This window comes from Diuraphis noxia, unplaced genomic scaffold, assembly GCF_037042655.1.
Source record: "Diuraphis noxia isolate RWA-SAM2 unplaced genomic scaffold, SU_Dnox_SAM2 contig0002, whole genome shotgun sequence".
NCBI lineage: Eukaryota > Metazoa > Arthropoda > Insecta > Hemiptera > Aphididae > Diuraphis > Diuraphis noxia.
The window spans coordinates 69,204,555-69,230,009 of record NW_028301712.1 but is presented as its reverse complement, the minus strand read 5'-3'; the positions used below and the strand labels follow the sequence as shown (position 1 = coordinate 69,230,009).

Below are 25,455 nucleotides of genomic sequence, written 5' to 3'. Positions count from 1 at the left end.
ATAATATATACATATAATTAGTAATTCATAAGAGCAACGATGACTGATAAAAATTACATTTAGATATTACTTCTAAGGTGTTATATAAAACAAATAATACTAAATAATATATTATGTAGGTACCTAATACCTATATATTCTATGTATTATAATATAATTTCGAATAAAAATTGTCGTAACCTGTACAAAATGTAACACAAACGAATGAATAACGGTGATTATAGTTTATAGTGGGATTTTTTTAAATATTCAAATACACGTGGAATATTTGCTAGATAATAAAATATTTTCACTTAAAGATATCATATAGATAGCATGGCCATAATAGGCTATAGGCATAATACAACATTATAGTGATAGGTTTTGTTATCCGATTATTGAGCCGTTAAATGATTGCATATGTAATATATTATGTTGTAGAAATCGATTTGAAATAAACAAATTAATTTACAACATTATAAAATTCATGAATAATAAAAATAAAATAATATACAAATAGTATACATAATATCATAATAATAGTACGTAACAGTGTAATAAGTCTATATGATAAATAATTGTGAGCGAATGTGTCAGAATTTTAATTAGATGTACAGTGTACATTATATTAAATCGCATCGCTTTCTATACCTAGTATATTATAATATTATTAATGCATATATTCAACAATACCACGACCAAGGCAATTGAAAGTTATTACGCGCGTTTATGACTAGTAAAGTTGTACAAAGATAAATTGATAATATATCTTTTTTTACTCAACATTGAATAATAAAATTTTACTCACTCGTAAGACAGTCTTGGCAGTGATTTTTTCGTAACGACAAAATTATTGGTTACTGCCGATTGCGATTACACTCCAAAAAATGGATTTCTAACTTCGCGAAACACACTGTAACACGAAAAAACACACCGTACATGTTAGTTTATTATATTAATGTGTAGGTACTTGCATTACTAAAATATTATTATGTAACTTATAGTGTAGGTACATAAATTATTTCATTATTACACGCACTGCAGTATAATATGTAAAATCGAGGGCAACGTCTCTTTCTGGTCCGCAAAGAGTTCGACCGCCACACACAAAGCGCGTATGAACACAATAAAAAACACCAATAATAATAACAATATAATTAACATGTGTCAGCTGAGACCACGCGCGAATATGCTAATATACTATATGTATACGACAAAAAAATCATTACCCGACGTGTGTGTGGACACTTTATTAAAGCTTATCGTCATTATATTACACACAGGTATAATATATACATAAATTCTTATATATCACCATGTATATATATATAATTACGAATTCTTATAGTTCACACGTGTTAGGCACACCAGTAACTACAGTGACCAGTTCCTGTACCTCCCAACCCCTGCACGCATTTTCTGAAGTTAAGGCTATTCCAATAACGTACTCGTCTTGTACATAATGACCCTCGATGTTTATATCGTACTTACATATGGTAATATTTGCGAATAATAATAATAATAATCGCGTGTAAAAATATATACCAAAACAAATTATCGTGTGTACAGCATATCCGCGGCTATAACACTATATGGGTTGTACGCGGATAGTGGTTATATGTTCTTCGGAATCATTATTTAATTTTTTTTTTTTTTTATAACGCTCAGAGTGTGAAACACGTACTTACATAGATCTACATATAATAGACATAGGAAGTCGTATATCATATTAAAATTTTCTTCGCGTGGCCATAAAAAAAGTTGATTAAAAGTACAAAATATAATTATAGTAGACTACGTATTGTAAAAATAAAATACAATGGAAAATGTATGCATTTTTTTATCCATTACATTTGTAAGACAACAATATTTTTCTAACTGTGAAACCATTTTCTATATTTATTATAAGATAGAAAACTTCAAATTATTTATAAGTTATATGTATACAGGTACAAAACGTTTATTAGATAAAGTTATTTTATTTAACATTTCAAGTCAAAAAATTAATGAATTAATCATCTGGTTAAGTTTGAAATTTGAAAGAACCGTTATAATATTAACCAATGTTATTATGTATACGTATATAGGTTACCTACCTATATACTCATATATTATTTTTGAGATAATATGTTGATCTTATAATAATAATTATATGATTTAAGATACGTAAAAAAAGTACGTATAGTTTCTTATAGAGCAGTCAAACAATTTTATTTAGAACACAATTTTAATAAGACGCCAAAATGTTCGATATTATATTATCCAAAAAGTGAATTGAATTTGACTTGGCCATGAATAAAAATCGTAGTGTAGGTGCTGGCAGCAGAAGCAATATAGCTGATGTTACCCGAATGATTAGAAAAATGTTTAGCTATCATGATGAGCCAGAAAGTTGTAACTTATTTTTCGCTTGACCGCCACTAATTACTACTACTAAACTATCCGAGAACCAGTTTGTTGCTAAGTAAAAAAAAATGAGAGACGGACAGAAAAGTAATTGATTAGGATTGTAATAATTGCCGACAGAAACCCGTTAACGATCGGTCGGAGCACACTGAACTAGATTTTTTCCGTCTTATACCCCATCGAGTTTTTTTGTCAGTATTATATTATAATTTATAAGTTTATAACATATACAAGGAATTTCATAAAATATGACTGTCTTGAATAATGACAATAATATTATTAAGTGATTTTACAAACTTATAATTTTTGAATCGATAGATTCATTTATGCAGTGTGGACAAAATAATCGACTAGTTCCATCGCCTAACTCAGTGATTTCCAAAGGGTGTGCCGTGAAATTTGAAAAATGTGTCACGACAACTTGAACTTTTTTTATTAAAAAAGTATTATAAAAAGATTATATCTGTTATTTTTAAATCATTCACCAATCTAATTGATGTTCTATTATCGTATATAGAATTAAATTAATCTGTAATTGTTGAACAGTAATAATTATACTGGAAGTTCTCAATAAAAAAAAAAAAAGATCATAATATGTATTTATATTGAGATAATATTTATTCAAAGTGTGCCATGACTGGCGTAACTTATAATAACTAATAATAATATGCAGCGATGGAAAAAAGTTTGGAAACCATTGACTTACTTACTAAGCAGTGGTGTACCTGTAAAACATTTTTTATGTTTGGGGGCATAACTATGTTATGGAAGGGTCTAAATTATTTACACAATTTTTTATGGTTATAAATTATAATATAATCTGAAACCGTATTATAAATTATAGTTAAATACTTTAAAACATGAATCATATAACAAAAACTAAATTTCTTTTTTTACTGTCAAATATACAACTTTTAATATCAAACACGATTATAATCAATGAAAATTAAAAATATTTATTACATTATTTGAGCTGGACAATGAATTTGCATTATGACATCAATAAACTTCTCGGGGGGAATGCCCCTGTTGCCCCCTCACCCCACAGGTACGCCACTGCTACAAAGTATCATGTTGTATCTCCTAACCAAAAGTAATAATTTTATAATTATACAAACATAATATTATATCACTGATATTGATATACTAGCAACAAGCCACTACCTATAGGTGAGACATTTCAAAATGAGATTTTGGTAATCTTGATTTATTGTTACATTATCGCATAAAACTACATATTTTAACAGAATAGCCCGTAAAAATTCTTGCTTAAACAAATAATTATGTAATGTCTAAAAAAAAGCGAGAAAGTGGGTATCGCTCTGCTGTACATTAGGTGGTGGGGTGGACCTCTGACTAGGGTAGGTTAGATTTGAATGCAATGATAATTGATAGGTATCATTGTATACCTACGAAAAACGATTCTGAACGGAGATGATTTGTCAGTCTAGGATATATTATATTTAAATATTGTCATATATTCTATTTTGAAACAAGTATTTTATTTTTCAATTTAGACGCATTTTGCATAAGGCATGGTTAATCAATTTTTCCAAAAACATTGCATGTAGTTATCATAATTCGTAATACCTTATATTATCATAGATATTAGATATATATATATACCTGGTTTGGGGATAAATCGTTATCATTACGCGATTTCATAAAAATTTAAAATTTAAAACTCAAACGCTCAAAACATTTTTTCTATAATGACGTTTCAAATTTTTTCTATAGCTATTTGAAGCAAAACTAATGGAAAACTTAGTGTTGAATTTTATAACCTTAGATATAAATATAAACAGTATTATGAATTTTGATTATTTTGAACTACAAAATAATTTGCAAATATTCATGGTGTTGACGAATTTTTGTCAATATTTGAACTTCAAATGCTAATAAAAAAAAATTGTGCCTATGTATTCTTATAATTGTTTAATCACTATAAGAATAACTTATGAGAAACTTTGTATTAAATTTTTAAGTATTTTAATTGGGCCAAACAAATTTTATTCGAGCTGTAATACTTATTGTGAAAGCTAATAAAAATAAAATAAAAAAAAAAAAACAAATTTTATTGACACTTCAAAAAAATTTCAGAAAAATTGAAAATTTCAGTTGTCTATAAATATCTCGAAAAAAGTCAAAATAGTTTGAAAATTAAATCATGTAAAGAAAATGCCAATCTAAATAACTGGTAAAATGTTCAAGTATCTACGACTTATACTTTTTGAATAATCACAAATATTTAAAATCGTTTGAGGATAAATCGTTATCGTTACGCTATTTCGTAAAAATTTAAAATTCAAACACACTTAAATTTTTTGTATTATGATGCTTCGAGTTTTCTCTATAGTTACTTAAAGGAATACTTATGGAAAACTTAGTGTTATATTTTTAATCCTTAGTTATAAACACAAAAAATTTTATGATTTTTCAACATTAAAATGACTTGCAAATTTTCGCGTTTTCGATAGATTTCGTAAAAATTTGAACTATAAACGCATATAAAAAAATCGTGACTAACGATTTTTAATTTTTTTTTAGCTACAATAATAACAACTCATAAGGAACCTTGTATTAAATTTTCAAGTTTTTTTGGTCATCTAAAATTTTTTTACCAACACATCAAAAAAAATTCTCATAAAAGTCGAAAATTTCAGTGGTCTATAAATATCTCAAAAAAAGTCAAAACATTTTGAAAATTAAACTGTATATAGATAACACTAACAAACATTTGGTGAAAATTTTAAGTATTTACAGTGATTAGTTTTTGAATTACAACCATATAAAAAAATCGATTTGGTCGATAACTGGTTTTGCGTAAAAATTCCTGCTTTTCTGTCATTTTTTTTTTTTTGTTTTTCTCGATTTTTTATGAAAACTGTTGGAAAATGTTTACTTGTGACCTTTATAATGCACCAAGGATATTCACTTTTACATCGGAAACCACCCCCAAAGTTTGAAATTGAAGCATTATTTCGACTAGTTATGCTGTACACAGACATAAAAACAAAAAAAAAACACACATCATTGTAAAATCAATACATTCATCACTTCGTTCAGAATCTAAAATCTAAAATAGGATCGGTTTATGTAGAAGGATAAAAACACATACGGAAAATGAACATTGTGACTTGTGAATTTGTAATGCTAAAATATGTGAATTTTCCAATAATCATAAAATTTCTAGAATGCTTGAATTAATTATTATACCTGATAAATACTATAATCTGAAATAATAATGTACTTTCAAATACTTAGTGCGTTTTTGTGGAGGTACAAAGAGTAAACAGTTTACTAAAAATCGTTTTGCCGATATTTTTATGCAAAACTGCTTACTGTTTAATATTTACTTTAATTGTTATTGCTCTTATCTCCCAACAAATTTTTCAATAGTGTAATGCTTCTGATACCCTTGGATAATAAATATTCGTTCTGGCGATGAAAAAATGTCAATATGTATCAGTAAACATTCAGCAAATCGTTTGCTTTCCTTACCTCCGCGGGAGTACGCCTAATGGTCTATTAAAAAATAATAGGCCTAATGGCCTATTTTTATACAAGAAATAAACAGATTGTATATTAATTACATCTTGCATATATTATTATCCGTTTGATAATAAGATAGATAACATAGAAATAACACGAATCATATCTTTAAATAAGTAGTAATGTGTATTAAAATAAGTAGTAACAATAATATAATAATGTTCAAGGATAGGGCAATTATTGATAAATGATCATAATATATAAACGAATATGACCTTAACTTCTTCGTGACCAAAATTGGACTTTAAAATATCTTCAATTAGAAACTGGATATTGAATTTTTTTTATTACACATATTATGTCCAAATTGGGTACATTATTATTAAATACAGTCACGGTATTTTGGTTGTTACCGAATAGAAAATTGTTCTCTAACAGTTTAACCAATAAATCATGTTTATGTCATTCACTATCAAAATCTAATCTTAAAATAGCACTGCTCACTGCAGTATACAAGATGTAATAAGTATTTAGATTTTTCACGAAAAAAATCAAAAAGCTATTATAAACTCGCATAATGTTATTTTTTCAAACAAAAATTTTTTTGTCATATTTTTAATAATTACCTACTTAACAATTGTTTTAATAGATGAATATTCTAAAACTCATGATTATATATATTTTTTCAATAAATAGGTAACACCGAATAATAATGAAATATTGACAAATTTCACTATAATGTGATTATTATATAATGTTTTACCAAGTATAATTAATAATTATATATTATTATATTTGTATTACACAGTCATAAAAGCACTTAATAGTGTTATACACTATATACTTAACATCGTTCAAATTGTTATAGTCGTCATAGATTCCTACGAAATAGTTATATTTGAGTTCGAAATTTAAGTTATAAGAATACCTAATTTTTTCCTGGTAATGCGTTTTTAAAATTGTGACCACGATGTCATATAAATATAAAAGTATATGTAAGAAAAATATCACTGTTAGGAGGGATTTCGCAATAATATTATCCCAGTATTGGAAGATCTACAATTTAGCTATGTAACCTATAACTTCACAAATTGTGTACCTATTGCACCAGTCAGAATAAATAAAATACAATGTTATCACTTATCATCAAAAGACTGAACAAGTACTAATGCGATTTCAGAACCTACTCATTATATCTACATCTATCATAAGTATAGACCTAATACTATTAGACAAATAATGAGTGCATGAAAAACGTAACAATATAGAGGGCACTTTTTGTGTACCGTTTTTATCAAAGGGTAAGATATATAGATATATAGATTATTGTATCTTGTCGTCAAGACAGCTAGACAGGCTATATCACTATTTTTTCGTCAATATAGCCTATACATCATTACGAGTTGTTGTTATGCCCATAGACTTTCTATACTCAGACCGGCCTATCCGATACTAACTATATTGATATTCGATAGTCGCATGCCGACATGGCGCAGTGATTCAGCCCGTTTATATATATGTATATTATACCATATCAGAATAAATCAGTTACCGAAAAGCGCCACCGACCACCTATCTTGACACGGTGAAAATGTAAAAAGGGCCGGTCTATTAGTAAAAAGTCTAGGGTTAGGTCGCGGGCTGCTCGCAATGCTGTTGTCATCATAAACTTATTAGTTATTTATATATGGACTGCTCGTCCCCCATACCCAACGTCTTTACTATAGACTCCCATACAGTGCCAAGTGCCAACACTATCAGAAAGAGATAGTTTATGCCTGTGTAATAGAATAGGACCTAACTACCTAAGGAGTATGCTATATTTTTATATTTTGTTGAACTATTCTTTCTCTCCCTTTCTATTAATAGATTTAAATGGTACCTAAGTTGTATGCTGTCTTTGTATCTACAATGTTAGCCCCTGGACCAGCTCTATTATCAGTCCATTTCTGTATACGGTGTCTAGTCTATGGTTGTGATACACAGTTCTTGTCTAGTAATATAACTGGTATAACTACTTAGTATAAGATCTATGATTATAATACATAAATACCTGTAGTAGTATGGTAAAAAGTAGATTAATCAGCGACAGTGCGAATCGCGTGTTCGTTTTTCGACGTCGGTAGAAATTGTTGAGATATAAATTATTTTATCGTGTTTCGCTTCGACGCTTAAAAATATTGCATCCAAGTTCGAACTGAGTAATAGTAAGCATAATGTACATTATATTATCATAATATATGTATTATAGTACTGAAGATAAGTTTATTTCGATTGTTGGCCGTTATAACGTTATACCAGCTTAAACGTAGTTATTATTACATTATAATACGATAGTGTTTGCTAGCTGGAATAAGTAGCCGTGCAAAATAATCATATTGATCTCGGCACATTTCAGCGGGGTACAGCCGTACAGGCGCACAACGAGCGAGTTATCAAAAACTATCTATATAGTATATTATAAAGTCTTTGAATAAAAAATAGTGTTTAATATGCTAAATAATGTTATAGGCGAGCGGTAACCGGAGTGCGGTATAGACAACAATCGAAGAGTCAACGCGCGGGTATATAATTATAATTATTAACGTTATTTATACAGCTGCTGCAGTTCTACCATAAAATGCATAGCAGCGTAAGTTGTACACGACAGCAAACCAGCGAATCAGATAAGTAAACACAATTTTTTCGTGTGTATTATTATTAAATTATTTATCGGCATCCGTTGGCTGTTACGGTAATAAGGGCCCTAAATAAAGTATCATCGTATAATAATATTAGCTGCTACGGTCCTGGTTTACCTACTACCTAGGTATATTGATAATATTTTATTCCATGTCGTAAACCATAAGCCCCGGAACGAGCGCGTCATCGTTATCTATCCCGTTTTAGTGCGTGCGCTTAAAATGCACATTTTCGATCCGATAAAGATCTGTACACGACCCGAACAAGGGCGGTGAACACGATTTTTACATAATATTATCATCTGAGCTACACACTTTACACGCGCGCGCATCGGGAATAAATGCTTCGGTCACACGACTCGGAAACTATTTGTGTTTCAAGTTTGATTTTAATTTATACACAGAATGCAATCGACGTCGCCGTCGCCACCGCAGTTTGCGTGCGCTCACAATAATAATATGTAATATAATAGTAATATCGCATCTGATATTCTGGTCGTATGTAATATGTATATTATTATATTATTATTAACGCAAAACGATTTCACATGAACATATAATATTATACGTATTATATATATTATACGGGACGGGTACACCGAACGACGACGTATTTCTTTTCTTTCATACTTGGTGCAATAATCAATTACCACTTGACATTTTATTAGCTTGTGCTGCACACGTTTTAACACTACATTATACGCAAATCAGTATAATACATTTTTTTCCAAACAACGATAAAAGTTGGGAAGATTACAAGAAGCAATTTCATCCATAAAAATCGTTTTTATATTCGCATATAATATATCAATTCATTCTTCTACCCAATTTTTCAATATCACCACCATCCTACATTAATAATTCCATAACAATATATTATTATACTATTTTTTTTAAAAATTACTTTTAATGTTTTATATTATTTGTATTACCTAAGAAGTAAGAACTTTAAACAAAATTATTTTACTTTGGTTATTCTATTTTATTTTATTATTTAAAATGTATTGAAAGATCGATTGTCACGATCACATATTATTTAATCATTAGCAATACTGCAGGTACTCGATAAAATGGTCAAAAATTTAATTTAGTTAAGATATACCTTTTTTTCCCCATTCAAAAACCAGGAATGGGTGAGGACTGTTCATCACATTACTGCCACCTTGTGCCACCCTAATTAAGATATGCCTACAATAATAATTAAACAACAATACCTATAATAAAACAAATCGAAAAAATCCCGGATATCATAGTTTAACAACGTAATAATATAGTCTAAATATACTTAATATTAAATGTTTTTTTATTCGATATTTAATTTTTTTAATGAAACGTTAAAAATCATGTATAAATAAATTTTACAAGTTTAAAATTCAACAATAAAGTGTCATCATTCGGTGACTTCTTTGCTAAATGTTTGTATATTTATATCATCTATCCTTTATCATATTATATGCCTACTTATAATATCTATTGATATAAATTGTATATTTTGACTAAAAATAAAAATAAAATTTAAATTGATATTTTACGATTATACATGCGCTATATATTATTTTTAGTAGGTATAGGTGCTATTCCAACATCGGTTTACCGTTTTATTATACACTTGTTTATCTATATATGCGTATAATCACACTTCACACGTGTTGTTTATATTTTTATTTTTATTAAGTAATAATAGGTGTGTAACATCCATTTTACCGCTGTACCGAAATTCGTGAACGTGTACCACATAAAGCTGTATGAAATAGTCGTATGGTTTGTAAACGCATAAAATCAAATCGGGGTCGACACGCAGAATTTAATAATCGACGTGATTTTAATAATAAAAAACAACAAACAACAAGAAAACATAATATATAATACATATGTATGTATATGTACCTAACCTATAGAACTATAGCGATGACATAGTTTGGATACGACACATCTCGAGGACTAGAGCTACAGAGTGGGTCAATTAAACGACCTGCAGATGACATTCGTCCGAATAATGACTATATAGTAGTATAGTAAGCCGGACTTCTTTAGCGACCACTTTTATTACTATACTTACAACGGAAGTCGATACGCATCGCTTTTTTTGTTTTGCTGAACGGCGGTAAAATTAAATCAAAATTAATTGAGTTACTGGTGTATGTAGGCCTTTAATAGGAAGAGATGATATTGTGGGAATTGGTCTCCCTAACTTCCATCACCTTTCAAAACGAAAAATTCTAAATATGCTTTTAATTATGTCAAATAATTATTTGATTCATAAATGGATAGAAACTTATATGTAGGTACGTTATAACATCATCAATAAATATTTTTAATTTATTTTGTTTAACTTTTTTATGTATTTCAATTCGTACTAGAAATAAGGTATATCTTAGAAGTGTGTCAACATTTTAATTGTACCATACACATGCGACGAACGTTTCAAGAAACAGAGCTCAGCGTCACTACGCTAAAAGAATGTTATGATTTATGACGTTGAAGCGTTCGAATCAAGACACGCGCGTATTCTACCACATAGATTTACGTGAATTAGGTTCCGAAAAAAAAAATGGACCCGTTGTTCACGGTTGAATGGACGGACGGACGGAAGAAAAACAAAAACCTATAAATAATAATACAATATAGTATGTATAGCAAAATATACATAGACGAAAATTCTATAACATGATGTAATTACGCATGCAAACAGCGCGCGCGCCACCGGATCGGAGGAGGAAAAGAAATGGCACGAAAAGAACCGATGATGACTCAATTTGCCAGTTTTAACAGAAATCGAAAGATTTACACCGTTGGCCGTACACAGGTACGATATAACATTATTATAATTTATATAATATTATATAATAATATAAACAATCTTCCTTCTCTTTCTCACTCCTTCTCTCCTTCTCTCTCGCACGCGCATGTGTGTGTACATGATTAATTTCCGTTTGCTCGGTGTTATCTCACGTAATGCTGTAGGGCTTTCTCAGACGAGTACGGCCCGGTCTTCCTTGACCTTCCTATACGCCACAGTCGCGCGGACACGTGCTCCGCCACCGACAACTCATCGTTTTTCTGTAGAATTTCACGAATCGTTTAATAAGTGCATCGTACACATGCACGTAGGTGCGCAATGGTATCGCAATGTGCCGATGGTAAACCTCTCTGCGCGGGCGGCCGACAACTACACATACACGACAATATCATTATCTAAAAACCATTTTAAAATCGTCTATATTATTAAACCTATAATCGAATTGGTAAAAAAACAATTCTACGATGGCGACTGACTTGTGCGATCGCGGTGGCCGACGAAACAAAACACCACCGCAGCGATTTTAGCGTTGCGCATTCCGGACGATTGTTTCCCGATGGCTACTGATTGTCCTATAGTCGTCTATAAGGACGCGTATGTAAGTCTACAGCGACGAGTCTCCCTGCAACGACGACAATCTATCGCACGTCATCGTGTCGACGACCTGTTCTGGTAACATCCTCCACAAACATCTCGTCCGAACCGAGAGTCCTCCGAACATAATAATATATTAATATATTATACATCGCACGTAATATCGATTGATCGGAAAATAGAACTGTTCAGTGTTTGGTATAATATTATTTGTATAATAACAATAGTATAATATATTTTACAAGCGCCTACTGTGCAGTAATGAATCCAGTATTGATTTCTCGAGAACTCGTATAATATAGCGATATGTAATAGTATAATATATGATTTTATACCCGTTAGTCATACGCGTAATATATGGATATTTCTAGCTAAACACTCGTGACGAAGGAAAAGACCCATCAAGAAAGATATTTTATACGCGTAGAGAGCCGGTGAGACCGACGTTTAAATACCGATTTCGAAAAACGAAGTAACTAGTAAATACAATATTCTTGCTGTTAATGGGTGGTTATTTAAACCAAAGTAATCCATTGCAAGAATATTGTAGTAGTTTTAAAACATTTAACGTAAAGCTATAATAAAGCAATTAAAAATAAATATAGTATGATCGTTTAGCCGAGTATAATAGTAAGTATAATAAATAATAATATTATATTTTATCGACGTTTCCACTTTGGTAAATCGATATTATAGCAATATTCGTGCGTATTCGATTTCAAAATTTTATTTTAATATAGGTACGAGGTGGGATCTCGCTCTCTGTTTATCCGCAGAAAAACGTCGCAATGACATTTAAATCTCTTCCTGGAAAGCTTTGCTGCGGCACAGACGAAACAACTCTGTCAGATTATTTCAATAATAACTACGAACTAAAAACACGCGCGCCGAGTGTGCGCAGTACTTACATATTATTATTTATTAACATCGCGTAGTGTTATTTTGTAATTATTATTGACAGCCGCGGGTCGGATTTATCGGATGTTCAGCCAAATCGCAGCGAATCCGAAGCGTGTAGGGATCGTAGCCGCCTCAACCATAGTCCACTGCTTCGCGAGCTGGCACCCTCCCCGCGTGTCGAGGTAATAATAATATTATTATTATTATAAGACGGATTATCAGCCGCCGCGGGATTAAAAAAAACGTAGCAGAGCAGAAATACGCGTATATAATATACGATAATAATGCATGTGGAGTTTGAAAATCAGGTTTTCAACAATGTTATAAGCAGCAGCTAGCGGCTGCGCTGCATTCGCGATTTGTCGTAGCCGGGTACATGTATATAGGTACGCGCGCGCGACCGACCCGAACAAAGACAAGTAAATAAATAAACGAGCCGAATGCACGCCGCCGCCGCAGCATCACACGACACAAAGGTCAATGTGTTTTGTATATATTATGTGTGTGTGTGTGTTTTGTGTAAAACGATATAGGCACGTCCGTGATGTAAGGGGCTTAAAATATTATCCTCCACCTCACAATATAGCGGGGGCGAGGGAATATAATATGAATAAAAAAAAACCTTCTCGAATGATACCATAACTGCAACACTAGCGGCAGTCTGCGACATCATCGTACATACACAATATAATATCTAAAGGTATAATATATAATACACTGCAGCTCCGAGACGAATACCTACTTTAAGTCTATGAACGCGACGGGGACGGAATTCTATATATTTATTAATATATATTGTTAGATTATGTCGTCCTATATATAATTATATAATGATACGAGTGAGGCGTGCGATGAACTCATGAATGAACGAACGGATATATTATAACGCCATTATATATATTATGCTGTGGTATATACTCTCGGTTTCGCGCAAAAGATGTCGCCATATATTATTTACAGCGGGACTTCGATGACGATCGTCTCGTACTCAACAATAATATTATTATCATCCTGGTGGGAAGTCGAAAAAACGAATGGAAAAAAAAACAGATAATGGCGCCTATTATATATTACTATTATTATGGGCGGCGGCGAGAGTGTACACGTCATAATATTATTCTCGACGATGGAGGTCCGCGGCGGTGTAATGAACTAGAACAGCAGCGTTGATGTCGAATTATAGCAATCGTCTACAGTCGTTTATCAGACCGTGGAAACCCAGTTGCGCCGGACGCGTCTCGGGATTAAAAATCAGGATGTTTCCGACCGAATCATCGTCATCATCATCATCATCACCGCCGTCGGCGCAATACTTTTTATATGGACTCAGTATATTATAAAGATGTATCGCGCTGGGAATGAAATGTGATAATAGTTTTCAGGGTTACTGCCAAATAGTATTATACGATTAAAACAAAAATAAACTTATATTTTTAATCGATAAGTTTATAGTTCATAATATTATGTTGAACGTCTTTCGTTTTTTTTTCACTGTTTACGCTTTAAAAATATGTTCTCGCGAAGTTATATATCTATATGGTAATTTATTTCAGAAATTCAATACCTTTCAAATTTCAATTATTTGCGTTCCGAGAAATTAAATATATAAATTCCTGTATGCATATTATATTATATAAATACTGCAATATAGGTATGTTATATCGAAACAATGGATGCATAAAATAGTGGTTTCAACGAAGACGTCGAATAGTCAACGAAATAATGTTATCGTCTTTGTAAAATACCTATATAAATAAATATTAAAGATATATATATATTTTTTTAAATTAAGAATAGGACAATCTATAAACTGCTTTTTACAAGCACAAATGATATTAAGGTTAATATAAAATAAGATCTAATAAAATAATTAGCTAATCTAACATCATTTGTAGTTTGCCGGGTGAACTCCTTTGCAGAAGGCGTATTTTTCTGAGAGATTTTTAGATTTTGTGAGAGATATGGACGTGTGAATTTAACACATATGGGAAGACATTCATTGCAAGTTCGTGTGTGGACATATATGTTTGGAAATGTTGACACTGTACGGCAATTTTCGTCTCTTGTAGGTGGTCTTCTACTTTGATTTTGATGAGCGAAATATAGAGTTAATGGAGAAAAAGTTTATTTACAAACATAACGAGCGTACGTCCGCAATAAATACATTTCAATTGATAAATATATTACTATATATAACACTATTGCGGACACCTTCTAAGCGTTAGCTTATATTATAAATTACCTATACCTTCAGCTCATATTATAACACCAGTAATCATATAATATAACCAATGATTATATTATTAATGATAAATCATAATTTATGAAAATTATTTTTACTATATCAATGACAATAGTCAAGTTCAGAGAGACAAATTGCGACACTCCGCAATCGACGAGCTGGTTGTGTTGCGCGTTTCTTGTCTCGTAATAACAGTAGCGTCTATAGAGTCAGCCACCCTGTGCGTATATTATGTAGTATAATATTATTATTTATTGTATAAGAACAACACGGACATTTGTGGACGATGACGCATTATATATAGTTATTGTAACTATACGCAATAACGGTATATACTTTGATATTGCCACGCGCAGAGCCTAAGCACACTACAGCGTTATAATAATGCATAATACACGACGATAGTATAACTCTATATACGTACCTCCCTATTGTAATATTCACAGCCAACAATACCGTTTGCATGTATAATATCGTCGTTCGTAAAAGATATTGAAATGAAAATATTTAATAATAAAGACAAAGATATTTACGTAGGGGGCCTGGGGGGGGGATACGTGAGAATTTTATAATTAGAGATAATAATAATTGCACAAAACATTAAGTTAGAATAGTATTATAATAAAACCTACAAAACGCGCGGCATTGGAAAAAATCTCAAATACCTTCAATTTATAAATGTATGACGTGTAGGTAGGTACTATATATTATAAAAGGTAACCTAAACGAATTGTAAATTATTTTACAATGTTAACTCCGAATGCTCGCGTTTATGACTAATATATAGCTGATAAAATCATTTAGAATATTTCAACTCGAAAAACAATTATGGGAATAGGTATACATAATATTAAAATGTACTGCTGCAGTATAGTATTAAAAGCGTTCTATTACACGATTTACGCAAGTAGACAAACTTGAAGAGCATAATACGTCGTTTCAAAAGGTGTAAACGTGTCGAAAGCGTAAAATAAATTAGCATAATATTCATTGGCGTATAGCAGTATACCACATAATCGGTATGCAAATGAGCAACAGTGGCAATTAACCAGCGTTGAAATGGCGGTGGCAAAGCGTTTTCAGGCGCTCGCGCTCGTCAGTGGTTTTCGTTCACCGCGCTTCGTAATAATTATCATTACTGTGAGGGGAATGACCAAATAGTACTATTATTTTATTTCACTACCATCACTAATACTACACACGCACACACACGTTTCTCTCTATCTAATTAATACAAATTAACAGCGGGAGGTATGGGTATATATATGTATAATGTATAGGTATAGTACAATCGTATGCGTTTTCCGACACCTCTTCTCAGCCTGAACGACAACCGGTTGCGCGCATTGACATCGTCCTCTTCCTACTACTCTCATCACCCCCACATAATCACTATCAGTTATCCTCTGCAAGGAATTTGGTTTCAATCAGACAGGGTGTTTTTTATCAACGTCTCGCTAAAACTTAAACGTCATATTTTGTTTGATTTCGTAGTTTTTCAGAAGTCCCAAACAATGATTACCTCATCACTCGTATTGACTCAATACAGTACAAAACGTAGATTTTCTTGAATATTATATAGGTAATGGCGTGGTAACTGCAGAACCTACATTTTTTGTAAGAAAACTTCACATTAATTTGTTTTGAGCTTTAATTTTCGTGCCATTAAATTATTTTAATTACCTACTTAAGTGTTCGCTGATTAACGCCATAATTGAATCATCCGGCGAGTATAATAATATATTATAATATTTATAGGACACTACCTCTGTTCCCATATAGAACATACTTGCAGCACATGCGCATCGCGCTTATATTTCCATGGCTATGCTGCGAATCCTTCGTCATGGCATCCGAATTCTTAAACATTATATTATTATACTGTATGAACGATACGATATAAATATATTGGTGCACAGTATTTAATGTACATTATTTCTGAATTTTCATAAGAAAGTTGGTAAAATGTATGCGCACACACTTCACACTACCACGGCCTCTTTAATAAATTATACTGTTGTGATCAAATTTTTTTCGTTTTTTTTTTTTTAAACGCCCCCGTCGCACCAGAGTTCATATTTTCTACACTCGTTATCGCGATCGAAACATTTCTATACATTGCGTTCAGCAAAAGAATAGAAAGATAGAAAGAACTACGTGTAAAATGTACACACAAATATTATAATATAGGCACAGCAACTAATAACTCATAGACACTTACTACACGTATATATATATGTAAGGTATAGGAGTAAATTATATGATATATATAATATATATTTATGACTTCAGTGTCAAGGCTGCGCGGGGGACGGGTACACGTCGGTTATGATAATAATGTATAAACGAGGGACATGTTATTATTATTATATAATTGTAAAATAATAATATATTGTTCGAGGCGCGTGCGACACCTACGACGACGGTAAACGTACGATAATATGGTTGTATATTATTATTTTTATTATACGAGTACTGTATGGGGCGAGTATGCTTCAGAGAAAGCGTATTTTTTATCATATATATACCGTCAATAAGTCGCATTGTAACAATATGGAATATCGTAATAATACGGAGATTATTATTACTATTATTATTGTTATTGTTATTATTTAAATGAAATATAATATTATTATTATATACGCGCCACAGAGATGTTTACGCACGTACTCTCCATTGTCTCGAGACAATTTTTTTTTTGTCGTTATTTCTAGGTATTTATTATTTTTTTTTTTTGCGTTAAGTGGATTATAAATTATAACAACGTCCCCGAGAGTATATCGCACGCGGACAACCACTGCAGCGTGTTGTGAAACGATCGACGGCAGACGAGGGAGATAAAATCCCCAGACGACATTTTTTTTTTTATATAATGTGTACAGTACGAATATAATAATAATAATGTATGGTACATTGGTATCTACACCTATATAATAATATGATCGGCCGACAGCCATAATGACTGCGTACACAGCCGCAGACGAGACAGTTAGCCATAATACACAACACACACACACACACTCCTGCAGAACGAAATTACAATATAAAAGTCATTGGGCCATTTGACGATGCGATAATTTACAACACAAGTCACGATAACACGTTATACAGCTAGATCGGATACCTAATCGGCACTCGTTACGATGTGGATCGCGTGAACTGCAGCACCGTTAAAATGGTAATATTCGAACGGCTGCGATGGTGGCAGAGGTGTGTAGAAACGAAAAATTTTAAGACCTTGGATGTATATACGAAATAGAAAAGTTAATCGGTAGGTATAATAGGGACCGAAAGAAAAAGCGGAAATATAAACGACTTTATAACGATATTATACAACTTTCCTTTAGGATTAGCCGCCGGGCATCAGACAAAATAAATTCCAGTCGACTTGAAAATTTGCATGTATATACAACATTATAATAACATGCATATGTATATCATAGATATTATCAAGTCAATTACTCTATCAAGAAAGATTCCTTGAAAAATCGTACAAAAAATAACCAATTTGTTTGTTTAAAACTTGATTTTAAGTCGCATCAACATTAATAGGCATGTTTTTGTCAGGACTATACAAGAGATAAATTGATAAATCTCAAATATGTATGATAAACAAAACTATTACCTATACTGCAGAGAAACAATATTCCGACTATTGCTGCTTATGAATTATTCATGGATTTTTACTTTCGTGGTTTTCGAAAATTGAATTACATTATTAGACGTGATGTATGTAGACATGAATTATAGTGTAGAAAATGAGAAGTATAAAGGAAATATAAATTAAATTAAAATTCTTCCATTTTCCTGCGGTATACTCAACATTGTAAAGTGAAATGGTTTTAAAATGGGATACGTATATAGATATTTAAATAATTCTTGCCCAAGTCCCCGAGGCAATATAACATATTATACTCGTATTAATCGTATTATAGATGCCTTTCATAAATTTAACGTGGATAGTAAATTTAAATTGGATAATGGAAAATAATTATTTATTGACCATATTTATACATAATATATAATACCTATTTTATAAGTCATTGTAGTTGCGGGAAAAATATTCTTATACCTGATGATTTTTGCTTCCGGTAGCTGTAAAACGCTGCAGAGCTACACATAAGCAGTTTCCATATTCTCATGAAAACTAAATATATAATAAAGTGAATATTGTCGATAACACAATTTGTCATTTTAACCCAATGTCCCATGTCACAAAGGATATTTTTCGTTTAATAAAAAAAAAAAAATTGTCATTTTAATCAATAACAATGTTTATAGGTATCTACTATAATTTGTTGATTAATTTTTACTTTCCGCATATTGTGAATGTATAAATAATTTATACACACGCCGCTTTATTTCATTTTTTCGAGCAGATTAAAATAATAAAATCGCCGGCGTATATTATATAACCACACGCTGTGGTAGTGTTGAATCGATTAAAAAAACTTAATCTACTCAAAAACTTTAATTAACTATTTTTATAACTACAAAATATTATATCCTCTTAGAAACCTTGGACACCTCTAATCTTCGTTTTTATAATATTATATTATACGCTTTGAATTCAGTCATATATGGGTAACCTATGTATATGCATTGTAGCATTATATTTGAATATATTACTATCATACTAATAAGTGTGTGGGGATTTAATTCTCGAAAAACGTTTCGTTTGACCATACACTATAAATTATTAAAACAGCGTTTACGTGTGTTTACAAAACTGCAGCGATGATATTATCCGTAGTATTACGATAGATTACGATTTTATCACGACGACTCGCCGGACGTCAAATTATTAATCTCCAGTGTTTTACCACGAAATCATCACACACTATATAGCTACTACCGGTGCAGCCGCGGGCCGCCGCCCATCCCCGGCTATGCCCATTCGACCGGGTGTGCACTTGAGTGGTGGCCATTCATATATTACCTTAGGTGTACACACACATATTGGGATTACCATGGGAAATGAGTATGTTGCAAGGTCACCGAGGACCAGATGTTGTGTAACGATATTTTCGGCTATTAACCCGATTCCAAATTAACAAATAAGCCACGCGAACACCCATATACTTCATAATAATATATAATATTTTTCTTTACACATCCTTTCCTATATGGCTATATATATATAAATATATAGCCACTGACCGTCACCCGAAGCCCACTTCCCGAGCACTATATATATAAAAATAATACGGTCTTTTTCTTTTCTTTTCGTGTTATTTATTTATAGTAGGTATACGAGTACATAATAAATATATACGAGCCCGGTAAACACTTTCGGCCGCGTACATAATCGATTTGACTCGGAATGACCACCGACCGTATCTTAGACGCTCTATACCGTGCAGGACAAATATTATAGTAGCTGCAGGTAGTACATCGTCGCCGTCTTCATATTGTTAATAATGGTAGTTATAATCACATGCGATATAAACTGAACCGCGCTTGAAATATTGACGGGGAACAACGGGCTCGAAGAAAGGGGGGTGGGGAGGAGGCAAGATTTATTGTCATCACAAGTCCATTATACTCCTTCTGTGCGCGCCCCAATCGTCTCGGAGTGAACTCAGACGGCGAGTATATAATATGTAGAGTGATCATTGTCCTCGAAATATATGTATCGATTAGGTTTATTTTATTAGCCCGTAACATTATAATATAATATTATGAATGTCCGTACCTACATAGGTATGTTGTGGCTGAGCGCGACTGTGCATATTATTATGGACAACTAATAAATACAATATTAGCACCGAAACTTTCTATAATCTGTTAGCTTCTTTTATGTACAAAAATCACATCAACACATTAATATATAGTCACAATAATTATTAACGCAAACGTTTAATTATTATACGATATAAGACTTGTATAAATCATCTCCGTCAAAAGATAATTGTATATAGAAGAACAATGAACATCCGTGTGTTTTAATATTTTTACTATTATAAGGTGCATAATGTGACAGCACATTATCACAAGTATTAAGTATTAAGTATATTGATGTACATCATAGGCGCAACTAGAGACCAAACACTGGGGGTGCTAAAATTATGTAGATGGAACAGACCCGTGGGGGCTACGCCCCAACGCCCCCTCACCCCAAGTACCATGCTTCAATTTTATAATTACTATAACCGGTCTTAAAGGCATTATAAAAACATAAACACACTAATATTTACCTCATAAATGCATATTACCTATATTATTATTTAGGTGATTCAAATGACCTAGTATATCCAGATAAATAATATTTTATTTTTAATAACTGATGTCAAAATAGTTATACAATTTACATTTTTAGCAGTCACTTACATGAGGCACAATCATCTCAAAGGTTAGGAAATATTACTATGTTTACATAATATATAATATACTATTTTACAATAATACTATTTTTCTTTTATATTAGTGGAATTGGAATATATTTCCAATATTTCTGAAGAAATAATTTTATTAACAACATCTCTTTCAATATTTAAACAACCTAACGAAAACCAAAAAAAACTTTTTCATCTAATTTTTCAATTTTTGGTGTTTTTGATCTAAGCACCCCGAAGCAACCCCCTAGTTGCGCCTATGATGTACATAATGTACGATAAATAAGAAACGAAAATTAACGAAAAATCCACTACGACGAGGATAAACAAAATAATTCCACCTGATATAATAAACTATTATGATCACTTAGTTTTAATTATCATCCGCGATAAGCATTACGTATTATTGTCGTGAAATAATTCTGCAATAAGATAACGTAAGCGTATAGTATTACGTTTTAAGCTCTGTTAGAATATTTTCGTTTCAATACGGCGCGAATTGGTGTTTGTGTCCGAATTTTAATTCGTGCTTGTGTGAACAACCTCAGGTCAAAATATAATATGCCGATCCATTAATCCATTTAAATTAAACGTACACACAGAAAAAATGATGTACAATCAATTTTCTATTCTTATTTAATGATTATATACAGATAACAAAAAAAAAACCATATTTTGATATTATGTAAAGTATATACCATAACCTATGCTACCAATGCACAAAATTGAACTGTATAATATGTATGGAACAGATCGATGACTATAGCGGAACTTTATCTAAAAAATATTTTCAATGCTATAGAAAAATAGGTCATAAACTAAAAATAACACGAGCTAGCACAGCAAATTATATTATATGAATTAAAACTCCAAAACATATATATTAATGTCTGCAGATAAATTGTATACCTATTATTTTATACATTAAATACATCGAATCTCAGTACAAAATAAAACAGTTTAATAAAAACAATGTACATTTATATATATATATATATATATATATATATATATATATATATATATATATATGTAATGTATAGTGGCGGTGGTTAGGCCACACTTCAAATGCGTATAAGTTTATTGACCCGGGTCATAGTCATAGATCCTTTAAATATATATTGTACCTAACTGATATAAAATGTCTATTAGGTGGTGTGATCCTGCAGATGGTATCACAACGGCAGCACCGCGACTTTATTTTTTCACCCTCCGCTCCTCCTCGTCTGCAACTTTATGCGGAGTGGTGATAATAAACTGCAGTATAAGGGAACCCGTATAATAATATATATAAAATAATGGACGGTGAGCGGGTTTTCAACTTTAGAATTCGTGCGCTACTCGGAGCATAATTAAAAAGCCGGAGATGGAGATCGTGAGTGGAGAAACCGCCGGCAAGGGGACTACATCTTACTACTTAGTATAATCGTCAAAGACCATATAGGTAGGCACATAATATTATGGACGGTATTATATATTATTATTATGTTACGTATATATCTGAGATGTGTGTGCCCGGTGTCAATGACTGATAATACACACACACACGCACACACTAATACTACACGGTACCTTTGAAATATTAAAAGAAATAGAAGAAGAAAAACAAATTCTCTGGACCCGAAAAGCCGTTTTGAAGAAACCGACGGGAGATTTGTATTATATGTTTTTTGTTTTGCATGTATAACACGTATTGTATAACATAAGGGAGTACTCTACATAACTCTTTTCATTGAATCCGATTTCATTGTTTCGTAAGAGAAGAAAAAAATGTTTATTGTCGCCATTAAACGCAACAAGTAATTACTTTTCGTGCCTTGGGCCGTTTTTCATCGAACAAAAAAAAAATGAGTATAGTATCTACATGTGAGAGTATCCAACCAATATATAGGTACAGCTTCCTCCGAGAATAAAAAAAAATAATATACATTAAACACAAATACGGTACCGTCGGTACCAATATGTGTTATACGCCTGAACAATAAATTTGATTCCACTGCCAAGCATTTCAAGAGCTACTCTCAAATACTGTGAGAGAATTATAAATTTAAAAAAAAAACTTTACATTGATAAATTGAAATGATAAATAAAAGCAATCCAGTAATGTATACATAGATCAAGTTGGACACTTCCGGCGTAACAGAAAACGTTTGCACCCAGGCGACTGCATAGACGCATAAACGTCAAAATATTTTATTGTCAATGATAAAATATGATACTGAAATGTTAATTTAATTGTTGTGTTTTGTTGTTCTTTGAAGTTCAAACATGTTGTATATTACGAAACAAATTATTTTTGTGTTAACTATAATAAGTAGTGTAAGTAACGACGAATGCCGAATGGTGACTATATAATGTATTTATATTACATTTAATGTTGAAAATCAAATTAAATTTTAAATTATGTTATTCAATGAGCACATACCTACCAATGTCCCATTAAAGCATCAGTAAAATTGTTTATTTATTTTTAATGATTTTTCTGTTTGATATATTTTTGGAGTATTGTAGCACGGTACGGTTAAATAATAATGATATAATATTGTGTTTAGTGATGTGCGTGTGCACATAATAACAAACTCAAATGTATTAAAATATTAATAAAACAAAATGTCGTCATACTGAGGATAATTAAATTGCAATAAGCATTAACCTTTCGCAGTTCATTTCCTGCGTGTAGACTGTATACAATAAATTAATATAAGCGTCTCAACAATAAACAATAAATGCTTGTAAAAAAATAAAACAAAACTCATATAGAATGGTACAAACATAATAAACAATAAACTGACATTAAATTTTAAAAAAAGTTAGTAAATTGCAAATGTTTAATGATAATTTTGTTCTTGGAAACATTCAAATATGTACACCTATTAACTTACAAATATCTACAAAATGAATGTCATTATACATAATTGGAATTTAAATTAGTATTGTAAACAATTACTCCATGCCTATATTATTATTAAATTCATTATTTTATAGAAATTTTATTACTTTTTTACGTAAATAATAGTTGTTTTATTTTTATTGGATATAGATATTTGTTAAAAATTACTTCAAACAATTTAATAAATACAACGTTTTACTCTATAAATTATTTTAAAAATCCACTATATGCGATATACACAAAAAATATATTAATTGAACAACAAACAGGTTTTAGATTTAGATAATCGCAAAAAGAAATTATATACATACTAAGTATTTTGAATACATAATACATTGTTAGTAGGGACAGTAGGGTGGCTCGTATACATACAAATGATCAGCAAAGAACTGTCCGATGTTCATACCGAGAAAATGGCAATATTCACCAAGATCTATTGAAATTATTATTATTTTTATATTTTCAACCCACTTGAATTTGATTTTTTTCCAGATACTATATTGTGTTGTTAACCCAAGTATCCGGAAATGACATTGTAAAATTTCACGAAAAATAATAATTTACAATAGTAATTGTTCAAGGGTTATTGGTGGTACATTATGGTTCTCGTATTGTTGTACGGGAAAAAATAAGGACGAGGATATAAAATCTGAGAACAAAAAATAACAACATAATGTCTCCAGAGCACATATCGATTCGTGAGTTCATTTATCCCCCGACCTACAGCGAGAACAATGTCCAGACCGTATTTCTCTCCCCTCGCCCTCGCCTCCCCTCCCCCTCCACCACCACCACCAGCCGTTTGATATTATATTATCTATTCGTAAAATCTCTTAGTGGACCTGCTTCTTCTCGGTGCCATCATGAATGTCTCTTGATTTATGGGACGACCTCCGGCCAATGCGAGTATTGTCATGAACATTATACACATACCTTTTGCACATACGAACACACACGTACACATTACAAACACGCTGGTAGTTGTCAAGTTAAAAAAAAAGTGCTCGATAAACCATATTGAACTGAATCAACGATTACTATTAGGTACCCACCCATTAACTAAATACGTAATACTTATAATTAAACTCGTGATTCGTATATTATAATATAATATTATGTATGATTATATATACATT

At 31.4% G+C, this 25,455-nt stretch overlaps 1 protein-coding gene across 5 annotated transcripts in view; it reads right to left on the bottom strand.

Annotated features, from left to right (window-relative positions):
• The window catches only part of LOC107172425 (metabotropic glutamate receptor 3), a 77,778-nt gene that overhangs the window by 49,204 nt on the left and 3,119 nt on the right, over window positions 1-25,455 (bottom strand). For 4 of the 5 annotated variants that reach the window (XM_089220680.1, XM_089220679.1, XM_089220681.1 and 1 more), the window contains exon 2: window positions 788-892. The exons of the other annotated variant lie outside the window; for it this stretch is intronic. The gene's annotated coding sequence lies outside the window, so the exon portion shown is untranslated. The remainder of the gene's footprint in view (window positions 1-787; window positions 893-25,455) is intronic. 5 annotated transcript variants of the gene reach the window in all.